This window comes from Dermacentor variabilis, chromosome 3, assembly GCF_050947875.1.
Source record: "Dermacentor variabilis isolate Ectoservices chromosome 3, ASM5094787v1, whole genome shotgun sequence".
In the NCBI taxonomy this organism is placed as follows: domain Eukaryota; kingdom Metazoa; phylum Arthropoda; class Arachnida; order Ixodida; family Ixodidae; genus Dermacentor; species Dermacentor variabilis.
Genome location: NC_134570.1, coordinates 112,909,877 through 112,934,189, shown reverse-complemented (window position 1 = coordinate 112,934,189; position 24,313 = coordinate 112,909,877). Strand labels below are relative to the sequence as shown.

The 24,313-nt window shown below is 48.3% G+C and overlaps 1 non-coding gene across 1 annotated transcript; it reads right to left on the bottom strand.

Moving 5' to 3' along the window:
* Positions 1-22,570: 22,570 nt before the first annotated feature.
* TRNAY-GUA (transfer RNA tyrosine (anticodon GUA)) lies at positions 22,571-22,661 on the bottom strand. Its single transcript is given in 2 exon segments — positions 22,571-22,606; positions 22,625-22,661. It is a non-coding gene; the product is annotated as a tRNA-Tyr (tRNA).
* Positions 22,662-24,313: the final 1,652 nt, after the last annotated feature.

Below are 24,313 nucleotides of genomic sequence, written 5' to 3'. Positions count from 1 at the left end.
CTGTTTAGGTTCTGAAGCGCCGTGCGTATCTCTTCGGTTGAGAAGTCCCGATCAAGCTCTGGGTTGGCTTTGCCGCGATATGCATCGGCGGTCGTGCCTCTAGCATTTTTGGCCAGCGGGAGGTACTTGTCGGCAAGACGGTCAATGAGCTCATTTTCCGTAGTAATTTTGAGTTCCTCGTGCATGATCTTGTTCAGCGTACGACCCTGGTCCGCTTTGGTTTTGGTTCTATCTAAAATATGTTTGAGCAGGTGCCACGTCGTCCCGCTGTTGATGCAGCCGTCCGCGGCGTCGCACACCTCGTTCCATTGCTGGTTAGATAGTTGCGTGCAATATTCTGCAATCAGCCGGTTGAGGGAAGAAATTCTTTTCCTGAGCCTTCGATAGTGTCTTTGTTCTTTCCATCTCCTGGTGAGCGATTGTTTGGCTTCGAGCATGTGGGCCAGTCGTCTGTCCATGCTTTGAACGGGAAGATCTGTCTCTATTTCCTTCGTGGCCGCCTTAATGTCGGCCTTTAGTTGCGACGTCCATTGTTCCATTGATTCTTTGCCTGTTCGGCGTTCGTGTCTGAACTCGCGGAACTTGTCCCAGTCGACGAACGTCATTTTTCTGGGTCCTCTGGATGGGGTGTCGATTGTTGTCTCAACAATGTGATGATCGCTGCCCACATCCTCGAAGAGGTTGTTCCACTGATAGTTTGGAACGTTGCGGACGAAAGTGAGATCTGGCGTTGTGTCGCGGTTGACCGAGTTACCCGTTCTTGTGGGGTACTCGGCATTCGTGATGAGCGTTAGGTCAAGTTCATCGGCGTCGTTTAGCAAGTCCTTGTCTTTGGCTCTGCTGGCGACGTATCCCCAGGCCGTATTAGGGGCGCTGAAGTCCCCGGCCACGATCACGGGGTTGTCGCCGGCACGGTTGCGGGCGAGCTGGAGTATTTGCTTAAATTTTTGTGCTCTGTGCTTGGGGCTGCTGTAAACGTTTAGGATGAATATGCTCTTGGCGTTCTTGGCTTTAGGGAAGACTTCCGTGAGAATGAATTCGCAATTGCTGTGGTCGTGATCAATGTTGTGTGTCGTGTGGGCTCGCTTGTTGCTGACCAACGTGGCGATACCTCTACATTTGTGTTGCGGTGTCGTTGCGGTCACGTCATAGCCGGGTAGCGAGGGTGTAGCGGTATTTGTGTCTTGTAGGAGAATGACTTGGGGTTTGTCTTTTTTGGCTCGAATGTATTGTTGCAGGGGGGCCTTTTTACGGACGTAGCCCCTACAATTCCATTGCCAAAGGCGAAACTTTTCAGTTTGCACAGCCATCTTTGTTGTTGGCGTTGGGTGGCCTTTGTGAGGCCACGTTCTTGCTATGTCTATCGAGCGACAACGCCCGAGGTAGCTTGGTGATAGTAGGCTGTGACGTCACATATGGGTGGTCTGCCATTTCTAGCGCGTTGAGCCTTGCACCATGGATGTTGATCGTCTCCATGATGTGGTTGATCTGTAGCGTTATCCTGTCGTAACCTTCCTTGAGGGTCCCTACTGTCGTCGCAAGTTTGTCTTGCCCTTCCTTTAGTGACGCGACGGTAGTTGCAAGCCCGCTGAGCAGTTCCCTGATTTCCCTAATGTCGCTGTCCGTGCTCGATGGATGTGTGTTTGTCACGGCTTTTCTCTTATGCGGATTGCGCGTGGATTCCGCGACCGGTACTTCCACTACCATGGGTTCTGATGTGACTTCGGTTTGATTAGAGTCGGGGGGTGGTGGCGTTTTGAGTTGTCTGATTTCCTCGACAAGTTGAGTGATGGTTTGCCTTAACTCTTTGTTTTCGTGTTCTAGTCTTTTAATCGTATTTGCTATTTCTACTTGCTCTGGCCGTGCCATCGGACTCACCTGGCTGGCGGCCTGCTGTTAATGCTGCTGTTCTTGTCGCTCCTGTTGTTGGTGCTGCTGAACTCGTTGGGCCCACGTCAACCGGTCATCACCGCCAACTCGTGGGCTGGGGGCGAATCGTATCCTTGACGAGGATCGCTGGCTCGGGTTCCTGGAGGGTCCTCGCGATCGTGACGACAGGCGACCGCGGTTCCTCGATCTCGAGCGGCCCCGCTCGCCGGACAAGCGAGCATCTGCGTTGGCGGCCACGTTGTCGTTGATGGCGCTACTCTCGGTGTCCTTGAGCGGCGGGAAGTCGTGCTGACTCAGAGCGATTGGCCCTGATCTCGTGGTGCTTTTGCTTGCGTTTGCTGCGATTTTTCTTTCAACTCGTCTTCTTCGGACGACGTAGGGGAGTTGGAAGCGGTTCTTGCATTCCTTGCTTGCCGTGACATGATTTCCCTGGCAGAGCGCACATTTGATCGAGGTGCACACATGATCTGCGTTAGGGTTAGCTAGTCCACAGCCTTTGCAAATTGCGTCGTCGGGCGAGGGGCATACGTCGGCACGATGGCCGAGTCTGCCGCACACATGGCACATGGCAATCTGCTTGCGGTAAAGGGAACACTTGATCAGGGCGTTGTCGTATCTGACATAGTTCGGGACTCGAAAGCCGTCGAAGGTGATGGTGACCGTGCCAGTTTCCTTGATTCTCTTTGCCGCCAGAGCGAGCGGGTTGCGTGGGTTGACGATCTTGCGGTTTATGGAGTCCTGCGTATCATCGAGCGGAACCCCTCTTATAACGCCTTTGCATGTTTCGTGCGGCATCGTCCTATATGCAGTGGTTTCAAACGTATTTTCAAACGGATCCTGAGGTATTTTGCTGCGTTCGCTTCGGACGGTGTGCTGACCACCATGATGTTCTGCTTCAAATTGGGGCATATCGTGTCCTCGCGAATTCGCTCGGTAGATTCGATGCAAGCAGCCATGCAAATTGCTTTGGTGACCGTAAGTTGGCCTACCTTGGCTATGTTGATACCGCCACGAATGCGAATCACGATCTTGATGTCATCTTGGGGCAGCGCGGGCATCCTGCTTGCTTTGATCAAGGAGTTTCTGGCTGTTGAGACAGTTGCGTTGGTATTTCCTCCCTTTCGTTGGTGGTTAACGAGGTTGGGCTGGCTCAACGCAGTCTTGATTACTGACGGGCGCGGCGCCACGATAGTCCACCCTGCGTCTGCGGTGAAGTCTTCCGGGCTCATGTCTTGGCCATTGACTTCGTATGCCATCGCTGTAGGGTCGTTGTTGGGTGGAAGGCTCGTTTGTTGTGATCGCCGGAGGCCACCACAGCCGGGGTGGGCGCGGGGACGTCTGGGGTCGGCGGCGGCTTGGTCGGAGTCGAGACGTGCGTTAATGGCGGCGGCCGTACTCGCCGTTAGGCTTAGAGCCCGAAGCGGGGCGGCGAGAGCTGAAATCACTCGTAAAAAAGTCCAGAGGTCACGCACTTGCCGAAATGTGGTCTCCCTAGGTAGAAGAGAACTTCAAGAATCCGATTCCGAGTAGAAAAGGCACAAAACTGGGCAAAAGGCACATTGAAATTGGCGAGAAAGCGGGAGCCGGCTAAATACACCATGCTAAACCATGCTAAATACACTTGATGGTGGAAGACGATTCACTGATCTGAACAGAATAGCTGCAAGATGGTATTTCAGTTGGCGCGAATTGAGAGCATATTAAAATTGTGAAGCAACGAAAGGCCACTGCTGTGATATGAGCTGAACGTTAATATTCTGATGGCTTAGTGTTGTGTGTGCTGTGCTATACAGCGTGTCCCAGCTAATTTTAGGCAGAGTTTAAACATATGCGAATGTCACGTAGCCGGAGAGCTAGAACCAAGGTAATGTTTGCCGTCTCTTGGAGACGCTCAAATAATTTTTTTTTCATTCCGCCTAATTACATAATTAGACTTAATTATTTAATCAACTTGTGTTGAATGAAGAATGATTGAATGAATGAATTATTGAAATGTTGAGTGTGCTTTCGTATCTTGTCGACTTAGTCCAAAAACGCAAAACACCACGCATGACTTACACACGAAAAGTCTGGGGAGACGGCGACACTTTCCTTTCAAAGAGCCCCCTTTTCTTTTCGGCCCGATTTGACGTAACTCATATGGGCAATTATCGCCCAATCTCCATTTTGTCCTGCATTAGTAAAGTTATCGAGAAATTATTTCTGAAATGTATAAATTGCTACCTAACAAAGGTTAAATAGTTGAAATATTGCTTGTTCGGTTTCCGTCCTGGCAGTCCGACCAGCTTAGCTTTTATAGAATTAAGCGATTATATAAGGCGTTCTGTTGACAGCGATAAATTTGTTGGCTCAGTATTTTTAGGTTTTACTAAAGCTTTAGGCGCTGCTTATCATGTAATTTTATTTACCAAACTAGAATCTTTAGGTATAACAGGTCCAGCTTTAACTTTTCTAAATGATTACATACATGACCTTGAGCAAGCAGTCTGTGTAAGAGGCGCTTATACCGAGTTGAAAGTTATGAACCAAGGGGTACCACAGGGCTCAATACTGGGACCCTTGTTTTGCATTTACATTAACGACTTACCGGGTGTTCTTAATCGTTCTAATGATATTCTATATTCATATGGTTCCACTATTTCCATGTCGGATTAGTCTTGAACAACCTTACTCTTTAAACTGAGTAGTGAACCAGCCAAACTTGTCGAATGTTGTTAGTTAAAATATTTAATTTTAAAGCCTCTGAAAGCTCAGTTCATGATATTTAAAACAAAGCAGAGGATGCTGCCGTGTATCCTCTTAGTAACCCTCGACATATTACCTGTCACCTTATTTCTGCAGCGAACTGGGTATCATTCGTTGTCATAAAATTAGATCCTAACTTGAAGCTTACTAATCATATTGCGTTTGTTAAAAAAAAAGCTTTCGGCATAAGAGCACTCATGAAATCACGTGCATTCTTTTCAGAACACGCATTATTATCTGGATACTTTGCGTTCATTCATAGCCATATAAACTAGGGTGTTGCTTCCTGGGAAAACACATATAACTACCACCTCTCGTCTATTCAACTCATGCAGAACCAGGCTATTCGCATACTAAGCAACAGTTCCGTCTACTAAAATGCTCTGCCGCTACTTCAGGCTAACATTATACTACCTGTATCTGGGTGTTTAAGTATCATTTAAGTATTCTCTTTCTTAAATTACTTAACAAGCAGCTTGCTTACAAATTTGTGGACTGCAGATTACTGACTAATACCAACCAAACTAGGTTTGCGGATAATTTCAACTTTTTACTACCTAAATGTAACACCAACCATGGAAAAATGACATCCTCGTTTTCAGAATGAAAAATATGGAATGACCTACCACACTTAAACTAACGTCATCTTTGAATGTATTCAAACATGAATTGAAATGTTTTATTTTTGTAAATAGTTTCATGCCCTATAAGATGTTCTGTATAATTATGCTTTTCGATATATGTACTCTGTTTGTTTTCTATTCTTTTCATTTATTTTACATGCACTTTTTAAATTTTGCTCCTTTAAATCACGTTTTGTATACCTTCTGCAACCGAAGGTCCCGTTCCAGTCATTGACTTAGGGACCCTCCTCTGTTACTTATTCTATGTTATTGAATGGAGAATAAACTGAAACTGAATTTGAATCGCAAAAGGCGATGGTGGCGGTGCGAGATGGCGTGCGCGCCTATTTTATTGCTTCACAAACTAAAGAGAGCTGAAGTTGGGAAAGAGGATAACATTTTTAAAAATGGGCGAATAAAGCGAGAGGTAGCTTCACAAAGCCATAAAGAAAGGAGGCTGTAGCGACCGTCCGTCGCTACGTTGTCCCAGCTTCTCGAAAATCCAGTTTCCCTCGTCGTGCCAAGTGGTGGGGGTCACTGCCCCTGCTCTTTCTTGGAATCGCGGCGGCTGCCCGACGTACGGACGTAGCGTAGCGAATGTACAGCTACGTAGCTACGTAGCGAAGCGGATGTACAGCTACGTTCAGAAGTTTGTTCGCTCGTGCCCGGATTGTCAGCGCCGGGAATCTTCACCGCGCCTCTCGCCAGCCGGTGTGCAACCGTTACCTTGCCCTAGCCTGCCGTTCGAGCACGTCGCCATAGTTTTGTATGGGCCACTTTTCCTGACATCTGCTGGTAACCGCTGGGCCATCGTGGCTGTTGACTACCAAACAGGCGCTTGAATACGCCAACGTTTTATTTTGTGGGGTTTTACGCGCCAATACCACGATCTGATTATGAGGCAAGTTTTGACCACTTGGGGTTCTTTAACTTGCACCTCAATCTAAGTACACGGGTGTTTTCGCAGTTTGCCCCCATCGAAATGTGGCCGCCGTAGCCGGGATTCGATCCTGCGACCTCGTGTTCAACCGCCCAACACCATAGCCACCAAGAAAGCACGGCGGGTTGAATGCGCCTATTCGTTGCAGACAGCATATTTCATAATCGCTGTTGTTTCATTTCGCAATTCGGAAGACGAATGAGCCCGCCGCCGGCACAACCTTTAGTCCGAAATCGGGCGGTGAGCGCGTCATCCCATCTTGGAGTCCATGACTACATACAAGCCAACTGGTTACGTGAGCGCGGTCTGTGCATGACCAATTCTACAAAACATGATAAGCAGTCACGTAAGGTTCGCAAAGAATTAATCGCATAAATAAAAAATGAAGCCTCCATGCGAACGACGTCACCCGTGAATCTCAAGAGAAAAGTTTTGAAGCAGAATTGTGCGAATCGTCCCCCACCACGGTTTTCGGAGGACGTTCGAGCCCGGACCCTATGCCTACCTTCCGCGAGTGCGACTCCCCGTCGGCGAACCCTTCCCGAATCCCGTCTCCTGCCGCGACTTCGATATCAGCGGCAGCGTGCACCCCTGCCAGAAGACGGCGCTGCTGTGGTAACCCGAAGTCAACTCTTTATTACAGCCGACCTTTCACAATTCGAACGGGTGCTTACGTCTTCGGACATTAACACCCGTGCAAATGTGGCGGAACAATATATGCACACAAGAAACGACTTTCACGCTGTCATCTCGAATAAGACTGCCTCGGTGCCCCGAAGGCCTTCTTTTATGCAGGAAGTGCACCATTCGCGCGGCTCGTCGCGGTCATCCTGGGCCCATTCGCTGCGAAACCGCCGAGGCCGAAAAACGACCTGGGCCAAATACACAATTCACCGACGTCAGATCTGGAACACCCGACATCTCCCATTACCGCACTTTGAGTCAGTTTACATTCATCGTAGATCACGGTTCTGGTGGAAGCTGATTCTGTAGCGGCTGCTTATGAGTGTATGCACATGCAAGGGTATGCAAGGGAAAGCCTTCATTATACACTTTTATAGCTAAATGAGGAAACCGACTTTTGCTGTGAACAACTTTTGTGTGCGAAGGGACCTGACATTTAATTTTAATGCTCGAGCATTCTCAGGGTAATTCGCGCACTTTCCGGGGCCTATCTATCTGTGTTTATTGTAGCGCAATATAAGGAGCAGTGGGGCTGTGGCTATGAGAGAGAGAACGACGACGAGAGCAGGGGTGTAGCCGGGGGGGGGGGGATTATGGGTCTTCAGCCCCCCCCCCCCCCCACGCCAGTGTTTCCGCCGTGTCATTCATCGCCGACCAAAACAACCCTCGGTGCCGGAAATCATACTGGATTTTGTCTAGAATGTCCTTTTCGCGCTTGAAAAGACATTTCAGCGCGAACATTGCGAAATCGGGCTGGATTTCGCGGCAACGCCCATGCATAGGGAGTCACATAACGCACGTAGCCCCATCCGAGCAAAAGTTCAAGGGTGTTTTGAACGTGAGCGGGCTCGTCGCGGCACCTCGCGGAGGCCGCGGGATCTACGGAGCGCAATAATTTCAATTCCGAATCTTTATGGGTATAAAGTTCTCATAAAATTTTGATGCGAAGGTGCATTGCCATTTACAAACTCGTGCTCTATTTAAATTTTAAATTCCGGTACATTGGGGGTTGAATGTTATAAACATTTGACGCCAAAGGCGGATAGACTTTTTTGAAGTCGTACATCGGACCATACAACCAGACAAGCCATACGAACGCTCTGTCAGACAAGTTGACAAAGCACGCACCGAGGTCCGATGAGGCTAAGCATTGTGGCAGGTCATTTTTGCCGTCATGTCGCAGAAAAGAATGTCAACATATTTTTTTTCACCTGTGCCAAAGCATCCATGTCAACACACTAAAGCCAGGAAAGGTGACTACGTTCTTATTTATTTTTCTCTTTTGATTTTTATTCGTGAGGACTCATTAAGCTTCTTCAATTTTTTTTTTGTTCTCGCTACCCGCGGGCTGCCAGAGTCAGCCAATGCGCATGCGCTTTTCTGGTGTTGCCCCGACGACCAGGCGGATCACTTAGATGCGCGTTCGTTTTTCTCTGGCCGAGTGGATTTCTACCTGGCAGAGTTTTGGACGCTTTCTGGCTAGCAGACGAGAAAAAGAAACAATGGTCGCTCGCCGCCATCACTGCGGAGACTCGACGGCCTGCAACGCGTTCGCTTAAGCGCCACCTCTCCGGAAAATTTTGTCCCACCGGTGTAGGATACCGAGCAGTATGCGTATGGATCGCTGTGGACCAAACGTCTCACGTTTTCTTCGATATTCCTTCAGTAGCCACATTAGGTGCCCAAAGTATGCATTCGATTGTGGCCAACATGCTTTCCTTAGCGCTTTCTATTTCCGTGCCCCCGCCCCCACAAAAGAAAGTTGAAGTTGTTTCTCAAAAAGAAATTAGTCGCCGTATGGCTGCCGTGTACGTTGAACATTGCATATCATTGGCCACTGTGAAGCCACTGTGTTCAAAGAAGGACGTGAAATTGCAAAGACGATCCAAGACCGGGCCAAAGCCATCGTGCAATCACCCCCAACAACATTGCAAAGGTCGATGAGCTGAGGAGACAAGAACGGAGGATAAGCATCGATGAACTGGCACAGCATGTGAACATCAGTCACGGTTCGGTTCACGCCATAATTCCTGAACATCTCGGTTATCGGCTCTTGTGTGCGCAATGAATGCCCAAGATTTTGAACCATTGCCAGAAGACGGAGAAGTTCGGGGTTGCCTTGGCTCATCTGATCCGGTATCCAATGAGGGTGACGACTTATTCTCTGCAGTTGTGATCGTGAGCAAACCATGGTGCCACCACTACGAGCCTGAAACAAGACGGCAAAGCTTACAGTGGAAACATCCAATTCACCGCCTCCAAAGAAAGCAAAGGCCGTCATTTCCGCCTGAATGGTGTTGTTCACTTTTTTTTTCGATTGTCAGGGGCCATTACTGCTCGAATTTGCTAAACCTGGTGAGGCTATCAATTGTTTCCGATATTTTGAAACGCCGGATCGGCTGCTTGTCGCAATCAAGAACAAAGGTGGAAAACTCAGGAATGGATTCATCTTGATCCACGATAATGCCCGTCCCCACGTCGCTGATGTGGTTAACATAAACTGGCAAAGTTCGAGAGCGAAACGCTGCAACATGCGCCATACAGCCCACACCTGTCGCCTTGGGACTTCTATATTTTGGGGCACTTGAAGAAAACTCCTCAAGGGAACCAGATTCGTGTCGGACGATGACGTGAAACAGTCAGTTGCAGAATTTTTGAAGCAGCAACCCACGGAGTTCTATGACATGGCAATCACGCGACTTGTTATTCAGTGGGACAAATGTCTAAATGCTCATGGAGACTACTTTTTTAATATAGTACTGGCCGTTTGTCATATCTTCGCATTGGCTAACTTTCATTTGACTCACCATCGTATATTCTGCAGAACTCCTGCTCTTTGTATGTGTTCTCTAGTGCGACTATTATTCCAGTGCAATTACAATACATGACCGGTGATAGCTGCTCCTGCGCATTACATGGGAACAAAGGACAGCGTCATTGAGATTTCTCCCTGGCGATATTATATGTACAAAAATGTAAACAAAGTTCTTGAACGACAAAGTTTCATTAAAATATTTGTCCTCAACTTGTTCATTTCATAGCCTTTACATTTTTCATATCAGCAGCATTCACTGCTTTGCCGGTTTCAAACTGATATTGCTCTGAAGTTCATGGGATATTATCTTTACTTATTAAATAGACAGAAAATATGGAAGCATTGATATAAGTTATTTTGGGCGCAATTTCTGAGACATATGAATATATTCTTTTATGAAAAAATACATATTTTACTTGCCTTTCCAGTGCACAGCGTTCAAAAATTCGCTTGCAGTATCTTTGGCAATGGCAATGCAGTTATTATTCAGGTATTTAATCCCTCGACAAATTCTATAAGGAGGAGGCCGACCTGGAACGTCAGCACCCCCCCCCCCCCCCCCCGAATGAAATTTTTGGTTACGCCACTGCACGAGAGAGAAAAAAACCTTGTTTCGGTGCTCGATTGGCTGTACTACCTCTCGCTGCTCTATCGTTCTGGTCGCGAACGCTTACTTTGGGCAGCAGCCCAAAGTGCCTCGAGACATTTGGTGGAAGGTGCTGGACCTTTTGCAAACCTGAAACTCCGAAGCCGGACGATCCCTGTCACATCTCCCATGCCTGAGGAGACTAGTCCTACCAATCCACCACAGGCACCGTCTCCGGTCGTCTGTCCTGGTGCATTACCCCAACGGGATCCTCCCATATTCAATGGAACTGATGATCATGACGTAGAAGACTGGCTGTTATCGTACAACCGAGTTAGTGCCCACAACAAATGGACTGAGGCTGACAGCCTTGGTTAGCTACCATTCTACTTTTCCGGGGTCGCCCATCTTCGTTTCCGAAACCATGAGGCTAACTTTTCCACTTGGACCGCATTCCGAACGACACTTCAAGAAGTCTTCTGTCGCCGTGCTGTGCGCAAACTTCGGGTGAGCAACAGCTTCGCTGTCCTGTCCAACCAAAGGGCGAAACCCTTATCAGCTACATTGAAGGTATAGTTGACATTTGCCGGCGTATCAACCCAGATATGACCGAAGGTATCAAGATGAAGAACATCTTGAAAGCATAGAAGATGATGCCTTCCAAATGCTCATGGCAAAGGATTCTCAGATGACCAACGACTAAATAACGCTTTGCCAGAGCTATGAGGAGCTATGCAAACAACGGCTTTCTACGCGCCGAGCTCTCACTCCGGACGTCGCGCTTTCAGCTCTGAGTGATGTGTCAGTGCTACTCCTTGCAGTTCAGCAATCTTCGACCAAATCAAGCAATCTGTACGAGAAGTGGCATGCCAGAGAGAGAGAGAGAGAGAGAGAATACAGAGAAAGGCAGGGAGGTTAACCAGAGGTAGTTCCGCTTGGCTACCCTGCACGGGGGGATGGGTTAAGGGGGATAAAAAGAAAAAAGAGAGTGGAAGGGGTGATAGAGAGAAAGCGAGACAAGCACTACCAAAGCGCGTACACTATAGAGCGGTAGGGGGCGGCGCTCTTAAAGTCTATCGTTATGCCCCGTAGACCGCAGGCCAACTCTTTCTTCTGCGAGTCAGTACAGCGTCCGAGTCGCCCTTGTCTCCCGATCTCCATCAGGTGATACAAGAACAAGTCGCCAACGCCGTACCACTTGCTAATCAACCGCCCCAGTGATTTCGGACCAGCTTCGTTTTAACCTTAAAATAGTCGCGGCGCCATATTCTGCAATTTCATCACGTACAGCAAGCGCTGCGCCGATTGAACCCTTAGGGAAGTGTACCATGCGTCTTATAAGCGGTACTTCATAACACGTTGAGTACTCTGTTCTGCCTCGCTGCTACCATGCCATGATTTTAGGATGGGGCTTTCTGTCCTCTCATCATGCCGTTATAGATTGTGCCCATGCTGAACTCGTGCTGTCGCCATTCGGCAACAACGTTTTTGAAGATACTGATGACGCTTCCGGTCGTGTGTTCGTCACCGCCGACACCGAGATTCGTCCATACTCTGTCGCACTTGTACCTTTTTCCTGAGTTTTGTTTTCCGACTCCGCAGTTCTTTTCACGCCGTCTAAGCTCGTTGCTCGCCTTCACCCCTTCTTTCCATTCGACAAGGTTCCAGCGCACTTTATGTATCGAACCTGTTTCCTTGCCCTGCTAGCCTGCTCCATGATGAGTGTCTTGGTTATGCTGACGAAATTGAACCAAGCTTCCTTTACGATGTGCCTGACGACCCGGCTTCTCCTCCGGTTGACGCTATGGCCTTTCAAGCTTCTCCACCCACGCCGCCGTGTGACCCAACATTTTCCCGGTGTATTGATCCCAACCTCACTCCAGGTCAGCACGCCCAGATCGTCGATTTCCTTGACCGCTTTCGCACGTCATTCAACCTACAACAATCTCGCTTAGGCCGTTCTTCCTCTGTTGTCCATCACATCGACACCAGTAACCATGCGCCTTTACGCTACAGGCCGTATCGTGTATCCGCCACGGAGCGTAGCGTCATCGCTGAGCAAGTTAGAGACATGCTCCAACGCGGCGTCGTACAACCTTCGCACAGTTCCTGGGCTTCTCCTGTAGTGCTGGTCAAAAAGAAAGATGACACAATTAGCTTTTGCGTGGACTACCGGCGACTCAATAAGATCACCCGAGAGGACGTTTTTTCACTAACACGTATTGACGACGCGCTAGACTGCCTCCAAGGCGCCGAATTCGTCTCTTCTTTAGACTTACGATCCGGGTACTGGCAAGTGCCAGTTGCTGAGTCAGACCGTCCAAAAACGGCCTTCATCACACCTGACGGTTTATTTGAATTTACCGTGATGCCATTTGGCCTGTGTAACGCACCTGCCACATTTGAAAGAATGATGGACAACACCTTGCGCGGCCTCAACTGGCAAATATACCTGTGTTATATGGACGACATCGTTATCTTTTCACCGGACTTTCCTTCCCACTTACTTCGACTTGAACGCGTCTTCAAGTGCATCGCCGATGCTGGCCTCCAGCTTAACTTGGAGAAGTGTCGCTTCGCTGCCCGGTAGCTGGTCATCCTCGGCCATGTCGTGTCGAAAGAATGTGTACTCCCTGATCCGGCGAAACTACAAGCTGTTGCCCAGTATCCGCGACCTACGACCTTGGAAGAACTGCACAGCTTCATTGGGTTAGCGTCATACTTCCGCCGTTTCATCTGCAATTTGGCCACCATAATAGCACCTTTACCACAGCTTCTTCCTGATGGCCATAACCTTTCGACCTGGTCACCGGATTGCGATGGAGCATTCACAAAGCTGCGTCGTCTCTTGACGTCAACACCAATCTTGCGCCGTTTCAACCCAAGCGCTCCAACTGAAATGCACATGGCCTTGGGGCCGTTTTCGCTAAGAGAAAGGCTGGCTTCGATGATTACGTCGTCGCCTTCGCCAGTCGCGCACTCACTAAACCAAAATCGAACTATCCTGTGACAGAAAAAGAATGCGCAGCTATAATTTGGGCCATAGCCAAATTCCATCCGTATCTCTATGACCGCCCATTTGACGTGATAACTGGTCACCATTCACTGTGCTGGCTGTCGTCCTTAAAATAACCATCCGGTCGTCTTGCTCGATGGGTCGTTCGACTGCAGGAGTACGACATTCGAGTGCTGTACCGTTCTGGCCGAAAACACTCAGATGCGGATGCCTTGTCTCGTTCGCCACTAACAGACGAGGTTAGCTCCCCGAAGGCCTCAATGTCCGAGTCTTCCCTTGCTGCCACGGACATTCTTCGGGAGCAGAAGAAAGAAAGACCCATGTATTGTGTCCAGGCTGAGTTTCTTGTCCACCCCATGGACACCCACTACCACTCGCGCATTACGTCGCCAAGCACATCACTTCTCCAATCGCGACGGGCTCTTGTGCCGTCGTACCTCCCAGACGGCCGCAAATGGTTGCTTGTGATCCCTCGGTATCTGCGTTCGGATATTTGTGCACCGCTCCACGACGACCCCCAGTGCGCGCATGCAGGTGTACTGAAGACATTCGTGCGTCTACGCCTTCGTTACTACTGGCGGGTGGTGTATCGCTTTATCGGTCATTATGTCCGCTCCTGTCTCGTTTGCCAACGGCACAAAGATCCTCCTCGTCCTTCAACTGCTCCATTGCAGCCTTTGCCTTGCCCAGCATGCGCTTTTGATTGAGTAGGCATCGACATTTATGGACCTCTGCCAAACACATCCGACGGTAATCGCTGGTTAATCGTGGCCACCCGCCATCTTAGGCGCTATGCGGAAACTTCCTCATTGTCCAGCGCTTCTGCACGCGACGTCGCCTGGTTTCTTCTGCGCCACATCATCCTTCACCACGGAGCTCCCAGGGAATTACTTAGTGACAGAGGCCGCGTCTTCCTCTCCGACGTCATCGAGGCTTTCCTCAAAGAATACCGCATCATTCATTGCACCACTACTGCATATCATCCGCAGACTAATGGCATGACCGATCGCTTTAATCGCACTCTTGGTGACATGCTGGCCATGTACGTTGCATCCGACCAAAGCAAATGGGACCATGTTCTACCATTTCTGACCTAGGCTTCCAATACCGCCACGCAGACTACCACGGGATTTTCACCCTACTTTCTCCTGTACGGACGCGAACCTTTTTCCACAGTGGATACTATCCTTACGTAACGCCCTGACACCACGGAAACCACTACCTTATCCGAAGCTGCTGCACACGCAGAAGAGTGTGGCAAGCTTTTCCGTATGTTTACGTCAGAAAACTAGCAACGCCAGAAGCACCATCGAGAAACTTCCCATGCTCCTGTATCCTATGCTCCTGGCTCGCTAGTGTGGCTTTGGGTTCCAGCCCCTACCCCTGGACCGTCGCCGAAACTTGCGTCGAAGTACGAGGGCCCCTACCGCGTGATCAACCAAACGTCTCCAGTCAACTGTATCGTGGAACACCTGGAGCTACCTTTGGATCATCGCCGTCGAGGACGCGAAATTGTGCATGTCCAGCGTCTCAAGCCATTCTATGATCCGCCTGTGTTGTCCTACCTGTAGGTCGCCGGGACGGCTTCCTTTCCCGCTGGGGAGATAACTGTACTGCGAAATAAGGAGCAGTGAGGCTGTCGCTATGAGATATAGACAACGATGACGAGAGAGAAAACCTTGTTTCGGTGCTCGATCGGCTGTACTACCTCTCGCTTCTCTATCGTTCTGGTCGCGAACGCTTACTGTCCAAAGTGCTTCGCGACATTATCCATGTTTTTATCTATTTATGTTCGTATCTAAGCGTTTCCCTGCCTGCCTCGGTCACTTGGTAGTCAGGGATCGAGTGGTTGGCGCATAACGCTGCTTTGCTGAGCCAGAGCAACCAAAACCCAAAATCGACCACTGGAGCAACTTGGATCGCTGAATGCGTGGCAACGTATACACACGTGCCGCTTTTCAAAGAAGCTCTATCACGCCGACATGGGTCACTGTCGATGCGCGACTGGGTAGCCACCGCTGTCGAAACTCTTTCACGCCGACTTGGAGCACGGGGTGCGCGCAACTCGGCCTCGGCCGGCGCTGCTCTTCAATGAACTTCACTGATGTCAACCTATAGGTTCACTAGGTATGTGCCAGTAGGTGTGAGCAGCTCTTAAATAAAAGTCTTTGACGACAACGTGGGCATATGTCTACATGCAAATAGCCAGTGACCCAAGTTGGTATCAAAGAGGGTCATTAAAGACCGAGTAGCACGACACAGTGCTCGAAGTGAGCATGAAACATATTCACTAAAGAGCGGCACAATGCTGCAGCCACACTCCCAGTCCCGCATTAATAGTCACCCACGTCGGCGTAAAATAGGTTTCTTGAGGAGTGACACATAGGTCATACTGTGAAATACCCTGTGAACAAAGTTGGCACTGTCGGTTTGTTTCGAACCCGGCCTTGTCAGCTTAGCAGCCTGACGTGCTTTACATTCGACCATGTAATCCAGACACGCAGGTTTAGGAGAAAACGGTTAGAACATGCATAGGTAGGTACATGGATACAGAGCCCCCGGAAAGTGCTTCAAGTGTCCTAAGAATGCTAATCATATTAATACCTAAAATATATTCCGCTGCTCGGTGGAAGGGAACGTGCCCACAACCCCCCTCCCCTTCGTATATATATATCCAGGACTCCCCCCCCCCCCACCCCATCCTGTCTTTATATATACACCTACACCGCGGCGCCAAGTCACGAAGATGCGGTGGCGCTGTTCTCGGGAGTGGCTTTCACATGGTAGGCATTCCGTCGCCGAGCGTACCTCAGTAGCCGCTATGTTTCACGGCCGCGTGGGCGGTTCTATGAGTAGCGTCCTTATTCTATGGCTTTACAACGCAGGTAAGTCGACAATGAGACGCGTTGCACGGAAAAATGCAAGACGCTCGAGTTTTCATAGGCTGCGCGCCAGATCGCAAGCGCCGTTGGTTGGGACTACTAGGCATATGCCATCTCGTTCGGTCGTATTTTGAAGGGAACGAAATGCAAGAGTGTGAGTTGGGTGCGCGTTAGCGACCCATTGGGAGTCAAAGTTACTCCGGAGTACCGCAGTACCTCGTGCCTCATAATCAAATCGTGGCTTCGGCAACCCGCGCCCCTCCCCAGTGCCAAAAGAAAGCGCCATTCAAGCGTGCAAGTGGGGGCGGCGAATGTGGGTGGAGCCTACGTATACGTGACGGCGATATAGGGCCTACAGTATATCGATGGCGCCTACCATTGTTTACATACATAGCGTACGTCTATATTCACACATGCGCCCGGCGCGAACATCGTGGCGGCGCCACTAGATGGCGCAGCGTGGACAGAGATACAGCACAGAGACGGTTGTCTAGTTCTGGATCTACGTTATGAATTCAACCTTACAGTAGGCAACAGGGAGAATAAGTGTCATGGAGAGGTAAAATGGCGATGTGGAAACAGGCAGTCATGCATTGACAACGCCTTAGCCTCAGAAACGGCCTAAGAATGACTGGAACAAATGACGACAGACGAACATGGAGAAATAAGCCCGGGTAGCGATCCCGAACGTTTAACTTCACAATTTGAGAGCGATACTAACGCAGCACACGAGACAGCACTAGCAAAATGCTTGCGAATTAATGAAAAGAATGTAGCAGAGATTTCAAAAAGCATAGAGAAGGATATGGAGGCGCTTCGTACAACAGTCTGGGAGTATAAAGAAACCGTAGACGTCATGCAGCAGAATATAGGTCAACCATGGGAAAAAAGTTCTTTGACTGGAACGTGGAAACCCCACAAAAGAAGGAAATAAAGGAAGCTACAGAATAGCATAAGTGGGAGGCTAGGAATAATCAAGAAGCCCTGCCCCCCCCCCCCCAAAAAAAAAGGAAGAAAGACCAGGCAGATCCCACGCCTTGTCGGAATCGATGTTATGTGAAGCAGTATGCGGGGAGGGGAGCCTACCAAGTTAACCAAACATTCACGAGCGCCCCAAGACGTATGCGGCTGTTTCATGACCTACATGGCACACATGCAAAGGCATTGATGTCATGACCTATCATTTATACTCGTCATACGCTTTCGGCATGTTATGCCAATTTTGGTATAATCTTGTATTATGGAATCTTGTATTAGGCAATAAAGGAAAATAAAAGAGCGAAATATATAGACTAATAAACTACACACTGTCTACTGCACCGAGGTGTCGGAGGGTGTCAAATCGAAAAATAAATGAAAAGTACATATGTCAAATTCACTTACATATTTAATAAAAAGAGGAACTGAAATCTAACATCATCGGCGAAACCACGGCCAAGGGCACAGGTGGTGCGGGCTTTACTGATCCTCTAATAACGCAAGAAAAACTATAGTAACAAATAAACAACCTTAGAACCTTAGAATAAATTTCATTCGCTGTAAGTTTTCTTCGTTGAGCTTGCTTCTCTTGTTTTCTTCGCTTTCCTCATTGTTACGTTCAAAATTAAAAGAAGGCAGCACTCTGTAGGTGTAACATGAAACTAGTGTTTGACGCAGCCGTCGCACCAATGGTGCGATGGATTGAGCTCCTCACGTAAATAGTTTTGTGCTGCTTGAAGGATTGGTTGCAGAGCATGAAATATTTCTTAGCCATGGCTGTTTCCTAGGAAAGTGTATTAGTATGCTGGTTTTCTGCTGTTCTAGTACCATTGTGGATCAGTCGATGTGAAGATTAATTGGGTACACCTCCCGGGAAGGATTTCAATCGGACTAACTGTTGCTCCAACACCATCTTTTTTTAAAAAAAATCGGTTGCCGATTATACGAGAGCGCCGGAAATGCAATGAAGTCGTGAAATTGAACGAGGACTGAAGCAGAGATGTAGACTGCTTCCATTGTTGTTCACGCTTTATGTCAAGGGTATAGAAAGACCACTGGAAAACAGTGAATTCGGGTTAGATTTTTTTACATCACTAATGGGCAAACAATGCAACGGAAGCATTCTGGATTGAAGCATGCGTACTAGGCAGTGCTACTTGCGGACAACGCAGAGCATTTACGGAGACTTGGGAATACGTGTGTCAACGCAGCGACGAATCCAGGAATAAAGAAAGCAACAGAGAAATCGGGAATTACGATCTTTAAGGAAGAGATCAGCAATTACGTTCGAAAGCTGGTCGTACTGACATGCAAGCAATATGAATACCTGGATTTTCACACAAGCAAAGGAAAGACTTATTCAAGTACCACCAAGATAATATGCAAATGAAGGGGAAGGCGAATGCAACAATAATGAAAGGGGGATCATTTTGGGGCTACAATAAATATGAGGTGGTGCGTGGAATCATGAGAGGAGTAATATAGGGCCAGCGCTAACGTTAGCAAATGCCATTATCTGCTCCAAATCAACTATATTGCCGAGTAAAGAAGTTAACCAAAATGTTAAGTATGCCGGCACGCTTTAGGGGCGCACTGTAAGCACACAAATAAGGCAGTTCAGGCTGAGAAGGTCTGGACTGCTTTTGAAGCTACAGAAATATATAATCGTGACATATTCATGGCCATCATCACCAGGTCATTTTATGGAGTACTTCATGTTCACGGCGCTACCAATCGAGTTATTTTACAGCTCTTTATTTTATAATGGAGTTAAGGAAAGGAGCTTTTTAAGGGACTGTAAAGGAAATGTTAGAATCACGAAAGGATTAACAAAACTTGTTTGCTCGGGGCTTCCCTATTTACGCGAATTGGAATGTGCGCTGGTGTGGCACACCGCCTGGAACACAGAGACACCTCTGATTGTTGTCACCTGAGTGTTTCCCGTATAGAGTTTAAGGACAGGCACACAATAATAACACGTTGCGCTCACGTCACGTTTCGACAACGTTCAGACTTGACTCGCCTCGTATTTAGATGGCAGGCAGAGAGGTGACACGGCATCTAGGCCCGTCGCCGTTCGATATTGCGGCTATACGGCAGCGCAAAGCTTAGTAACGAAGCGCTAAGAAGTCTCCCAGTTTCAAAAAACATTGTTGAGACCTCTCAGGAGAATGCGAAAGCTTGCGACCCGTCGTCAATAGCACGTGCTCGGTGCACCCTCCAGCGCGATCCTACATGCCAGCGTGGGCCGGACAAGTTGGTGTCGCAAAATGGCGGCGGCACGCGCTGAATTAATGTGGAATTTCTTGGCCGTCCACAGCGCGACGCTCGTGAAACACGCACTGAAACCCGGTCTCAAAAAAAAAAAAAAAAAATGATTGCGGACGCAACCCGCGTGGGTCGAGATAAGGACACTACAGCTGAACTTCATCCGTGCTCGTGTAGCAGAGGAAAGATTGCTTGCTATGAGAACCTGTTCTTTTATGTTCATTCTCTGGAACAAGAGCTTATGCACAAGTAGATTAAAAGAAATACGCTTGAAGCGAATGCCTCGGGACTAATAGCGAAACCTTGCAATTCCTCAAGGGGCTGCAAGAAACGTTGAGTAAAAGAAAGTTTATTCTTTGGAGCCACTAATAGTTTCACGCAGTACCGCTTGCAGGTAACCAAGCGTCGACGATGAAGGTGTGTTATTCTTTAGTATATCTAGTTGGCTGCACATTCCTGGTCACAAATTTCTGGTTGCGCGGTGTATCTGCTCATTCTCCTGCTTTGTTCTTTGCATCTTATATTCCTGGCTGTGTCATAGAGAAAGAAATGGCGGTATTCTGGCGTCACAGAGACGTAAAATGTTCGTATGGTAATATGTTGGAATAAATATTTTCTAAGCGGTCGTTTATGTATAGACATGCGTTGTCTGTTGGTTGCAGCAGCAATGTTAGCAAATCGCATGTGCTCTGACATTTCTATGAACGCGCCTTGTGATCAGCGCTCAGAAGTTGTATCGTATCGTGCTATTTGTACTGTGCCATCATCGAGACTTCAAAACTTTCGCATCATTATTCGTTAGGAAAAAAAGCAAGCTTTTTGCAAAGAAACTAATGATTTTCCTGTTGTATCGCAACTTCGCGGAATTTTTAAAGGTGTTTTTAAAGTGATGACGACGTTGTGACAACGGCGGTGCGACAACGGATAGATAGCGACGTGACGACAATGACCTCACAACAGCTACAGAGCTGCGTATCGCCGCTGGTTTATTCTACACAAGCCAACTACTGTTCTATACATTCGCTTTGAGATCCTGGAGATTCCACGCACTGTGGGAGGCTCTGTATGTGAAGCTGTGGTGTGCAGGCAAAAGGAAACGGCAAACCTCCATAAGAGACTCGAAGCGGACTGCAGCGACCAAAATGCTCCCTAACGCTCAACCCAGGTGGTGCAGAAAAAAAATTAATTATGTTCCAGGGTTCTACGTGCGAGAACCACATTTTTATTATGAGGTACACCGTAGTGGGAGACTCCGGATTAATTTTCACCACCCGGACTTCCTTAAAATGCACCCAATTCACGAGACACGGTTGCTTTTTTTTTTTTTGCATTTCACCCCCGTCGAAACGCGGCGGAGACTCGTCCGGGGTTCGATCCCGAGCTCTCGAACTTAGCAGTGCAATGACATAGCGGCATGGTGCATGAATGCAGCAGAGTGCCATCACCGGCCAATACATCTGAAGCTTGAGACCTCGCATAGCTATCGCACGAGAGCACGTGCGCATAAAAGAGCTCGTTGGTGTTTGACGGCGAACGCGCCTACATACAACCGGGTGCGGGAGAGCTGCAAGGATCGCTGCCTTGCGAGAGCACGTACGTCGGCAAAGGTGCGCCACCTCGGAACAGCTGCCGAGAATGCTAATCTTTTCAAAACCGTCACGAGCAACATTTGTTGCCCTGTGGAGAAAAAGAGTTATAAAAGGACACTGTGAATCTTGGTGTGCGTGCGTGCGTGCGTGTGTGTGTGTGTGTGTGCGTGCGTGCGTGCGCGTGTGCGCGTGTGCGCGCGTGTGTGTGTGTGCGTGTGCGTGCGTGTGCGTGCGTGTGCGTGCGTGTGCGTGTGCGTGTGCGTGCGTGTGTGCGTGCGTGTGTGTGTGTGTGTGTGTGTGTGTGTGAAAACCTTGACTTCTTAAGCCAAGGTGGGCCGCTCCCACGTTGGCACTGACAGGCCAAGCCTTTCAGCGACATCATGGGCCCTCTGGACGGCCCTTAGTTGGTCTTGAAACAATGCGCTTTGAATACTTCTTTCCCAGTGTGCCCACCCCTCAACGAGGTTGGGAGAGTCGCGGGACACCCCGCCAGCAATTGAGAAAAATTCATTAATTACCCTTTTTATTAGTGCCTCGGGGGCAGTTGTCCAAATGGTCAAATTTGGAAACAGCGACATTTTCATCAATACCCATCTTTTAGATATCTTGAGTATCGCACCTGATTCGTGATATTCATCGCAAAGCTCAGTCGAGGCAATGTCGAAACTGAGCGCGTCCGGCTGTGCGTGAGACGGCAAAGCACCGCAGAGAAGTGCTGGGCGAAGTTTGAACGATAGCATACCGCGGGAAATGCTGGCCCCGCCCACAACCGCATATGCTTGCCAGACAAAGCGTGACGCTACAGCAGCTGCCGCCACTGGCCGAGACGTGTCATTGCGCAAAGAAATGTGTTCGTAACCATTGCATAAATGGGTGATTTAGCGTACTGAGCAATCCCTGTAATAGGTTTTCGTTGTGCTGGCAGCGAGGAACAGCTAGCGCAGTAGCTTGAGCTGCGAGCTAAACTTTTAAGCACACATATAGAGAGGAACGAAGATTACGGAATTCTGTGCTGCTGGGCGAGTTGGTGAGCAACGGTATTGTGAACGCGAAGTGGTGTAAATTCTAGCGCTTCTGACCCCGAACGCAGACATGGTGCACGATAACGCAGGCTGCAGTCGAGGGCAACGTTGGAAGTCAGACACCGATGCATGTAAATTACAGCTGATGAGCGTTTTAATTAAGGCAGTGAAAAGAACGAATTATGATGGCCGAAAGGATGCGGGTGTGGCCTTTTTATTTTTTGTTTATAGCTTATTTCGTTCTACACATACAATCATTCTGAGGCATCGCTGGGGGGGGGGGGGGAGTTCCCAGACTAGAAAGGGGGAAATCAAACAAAACAAATACTGCGATGGGCAATATAAGGCATGATTTGTCAGAGCATAACTGAAGGATTATATACGTCTGCACTGCGCTTACACCATATAAAGAAAAAAAAAAGCAAGTGATGTGCCAAAGTTCTGATTAACTCACTAATTCGATTAACCATGGATCACGCATGGAACAAAACAAGGTCACCCCTGAATGAACAAATAAAAAAAATGTAGCCACTCCGTCGAGCCGGATTCGAACCAGCGACCTATGGATGCCCGCAGAACGAAACCTCTACAGTCCACCGCTCTACCAACTGAGCTATCGACGGCGACATTTAAGACTGCCTGTAATTTTTATTCCCTCATTGCGCAGCCGCCCGGCACTCTCCTGGAATCCGGCGTGCAGAGCATAAATAACAGGTTTGCTATTGGCTGAACAATTGACCCCAAGCGTAGAGAGTGTACTTGTGCTGCTTGAATTGCTCGATCCTTTATTCGTTACTATCTTGCTTTCACTTGCATTGACTTACGATGCTGCACTTACTCAATTTTTCTTTCTTTTTCAATTGAGATATAATTGTTTGTTCTTCCACATGCAGTTTCACGCTGCATTGACATAAATACAGTGACGAAGGAACTAAAGAAGCATAGGGCCAGATTTGTTATGGTCATCGATAACTACAGAACACAAACCAGCTACGTTGCATCAATTACCTTTCAAGGTTCCTCTCACCTTGTGTTCTGTTTCTCACTTCTGTTTCGTGTCCATTTACATTTTTTTTTGTTGCATATCTTTTTCTTCACTTTCTTGGAAAACAGCCAGCTGTTCGTTATGAGAGTTCTAGGTCTCCTCACCGAGAAGAAAGGCTGCTTTCGCCTACCAGTATGAACAACTGGCATGTCAATATCGCATTTCAATTTGTACTGTGAAGCGGGAGCCACGAGCACACAAAGAAGTAAAAAGAAAAAAAACAAAACAAGAAAAGAATGAAAATGAAGAAATCTACCGAGGAATAACAATATGGTGCAACGATGGCGTAATTTGATATAGAAAAAAAAGACGCGAACACATAAAGTAGGCGCGGGTGAGGTAAGGGGCACAGTTGTTTTATAACGCAAAATGCCTCGGTCGAAAAATCGGCGAGTAGTCGTCGTCATCTGCAATAATCTCATAGGACATCATGTAAAGAATTCTCAAAAAGCTCCTACGCTAAAATATTTGTAAGAGAAAATTTAAGCCAATCCTAATGCTTAATATCTTTAGCGAATGATGCACCGGCCAATGGAAAAGCGCACTTACGGACAAGATGGCTTGTGAATTCGGCCCACGCTGTCCTCGTAAAGTACGTCCCCACTTGCGGGTAAAGTTTCTCGAAAGTTACACGGACACGCGTTTTACGGGACGCGGAACTCGCAGGACATCAGGTGACGTTGGACATTCCTCGTTACGTTCGAGACCTTTGGAGAGAACGCGTTGCGGTACCTACTCGACGACAATTCCGCGTTTCCCTTATCACTAACGCGAGACCTTCTTTATATGTCTGGCCGACCCAAGAGGCCACCATAGAGAAATCTGGGGACTTTTGCTTCTCAAATTCTGCTTTTGCTATAGGTACTACTGAAGACGACGTGCATTGCTCTAACTGCGGCATATTCTTCCGATCAAACATGAACATAGCGGGTGATAAAGTGTCCGTAATGGCGGAGTGGCAGTTCATTTCGTCAGTGCTTGGCCCGTGTTCCTGGGACGCACGTATAGCATAACCTTTGCCGCTTCGCAGTACGCATTCGGTGTTCGTCCATTGCGTGCGGCGGCGACGAGAAGAGTACGTGTCACGTGGGCCCTATGTGCGTGTGGAGCCATGAACTTTAGCGCAACTTGCAAATTGATATTTTACAAGAGAGCGAATACCCCGCAACATCGTTTTAATATTCATAGGCCCCTGCGGTCGCTAATGCGGCGTCTACGTAACGACCTTCA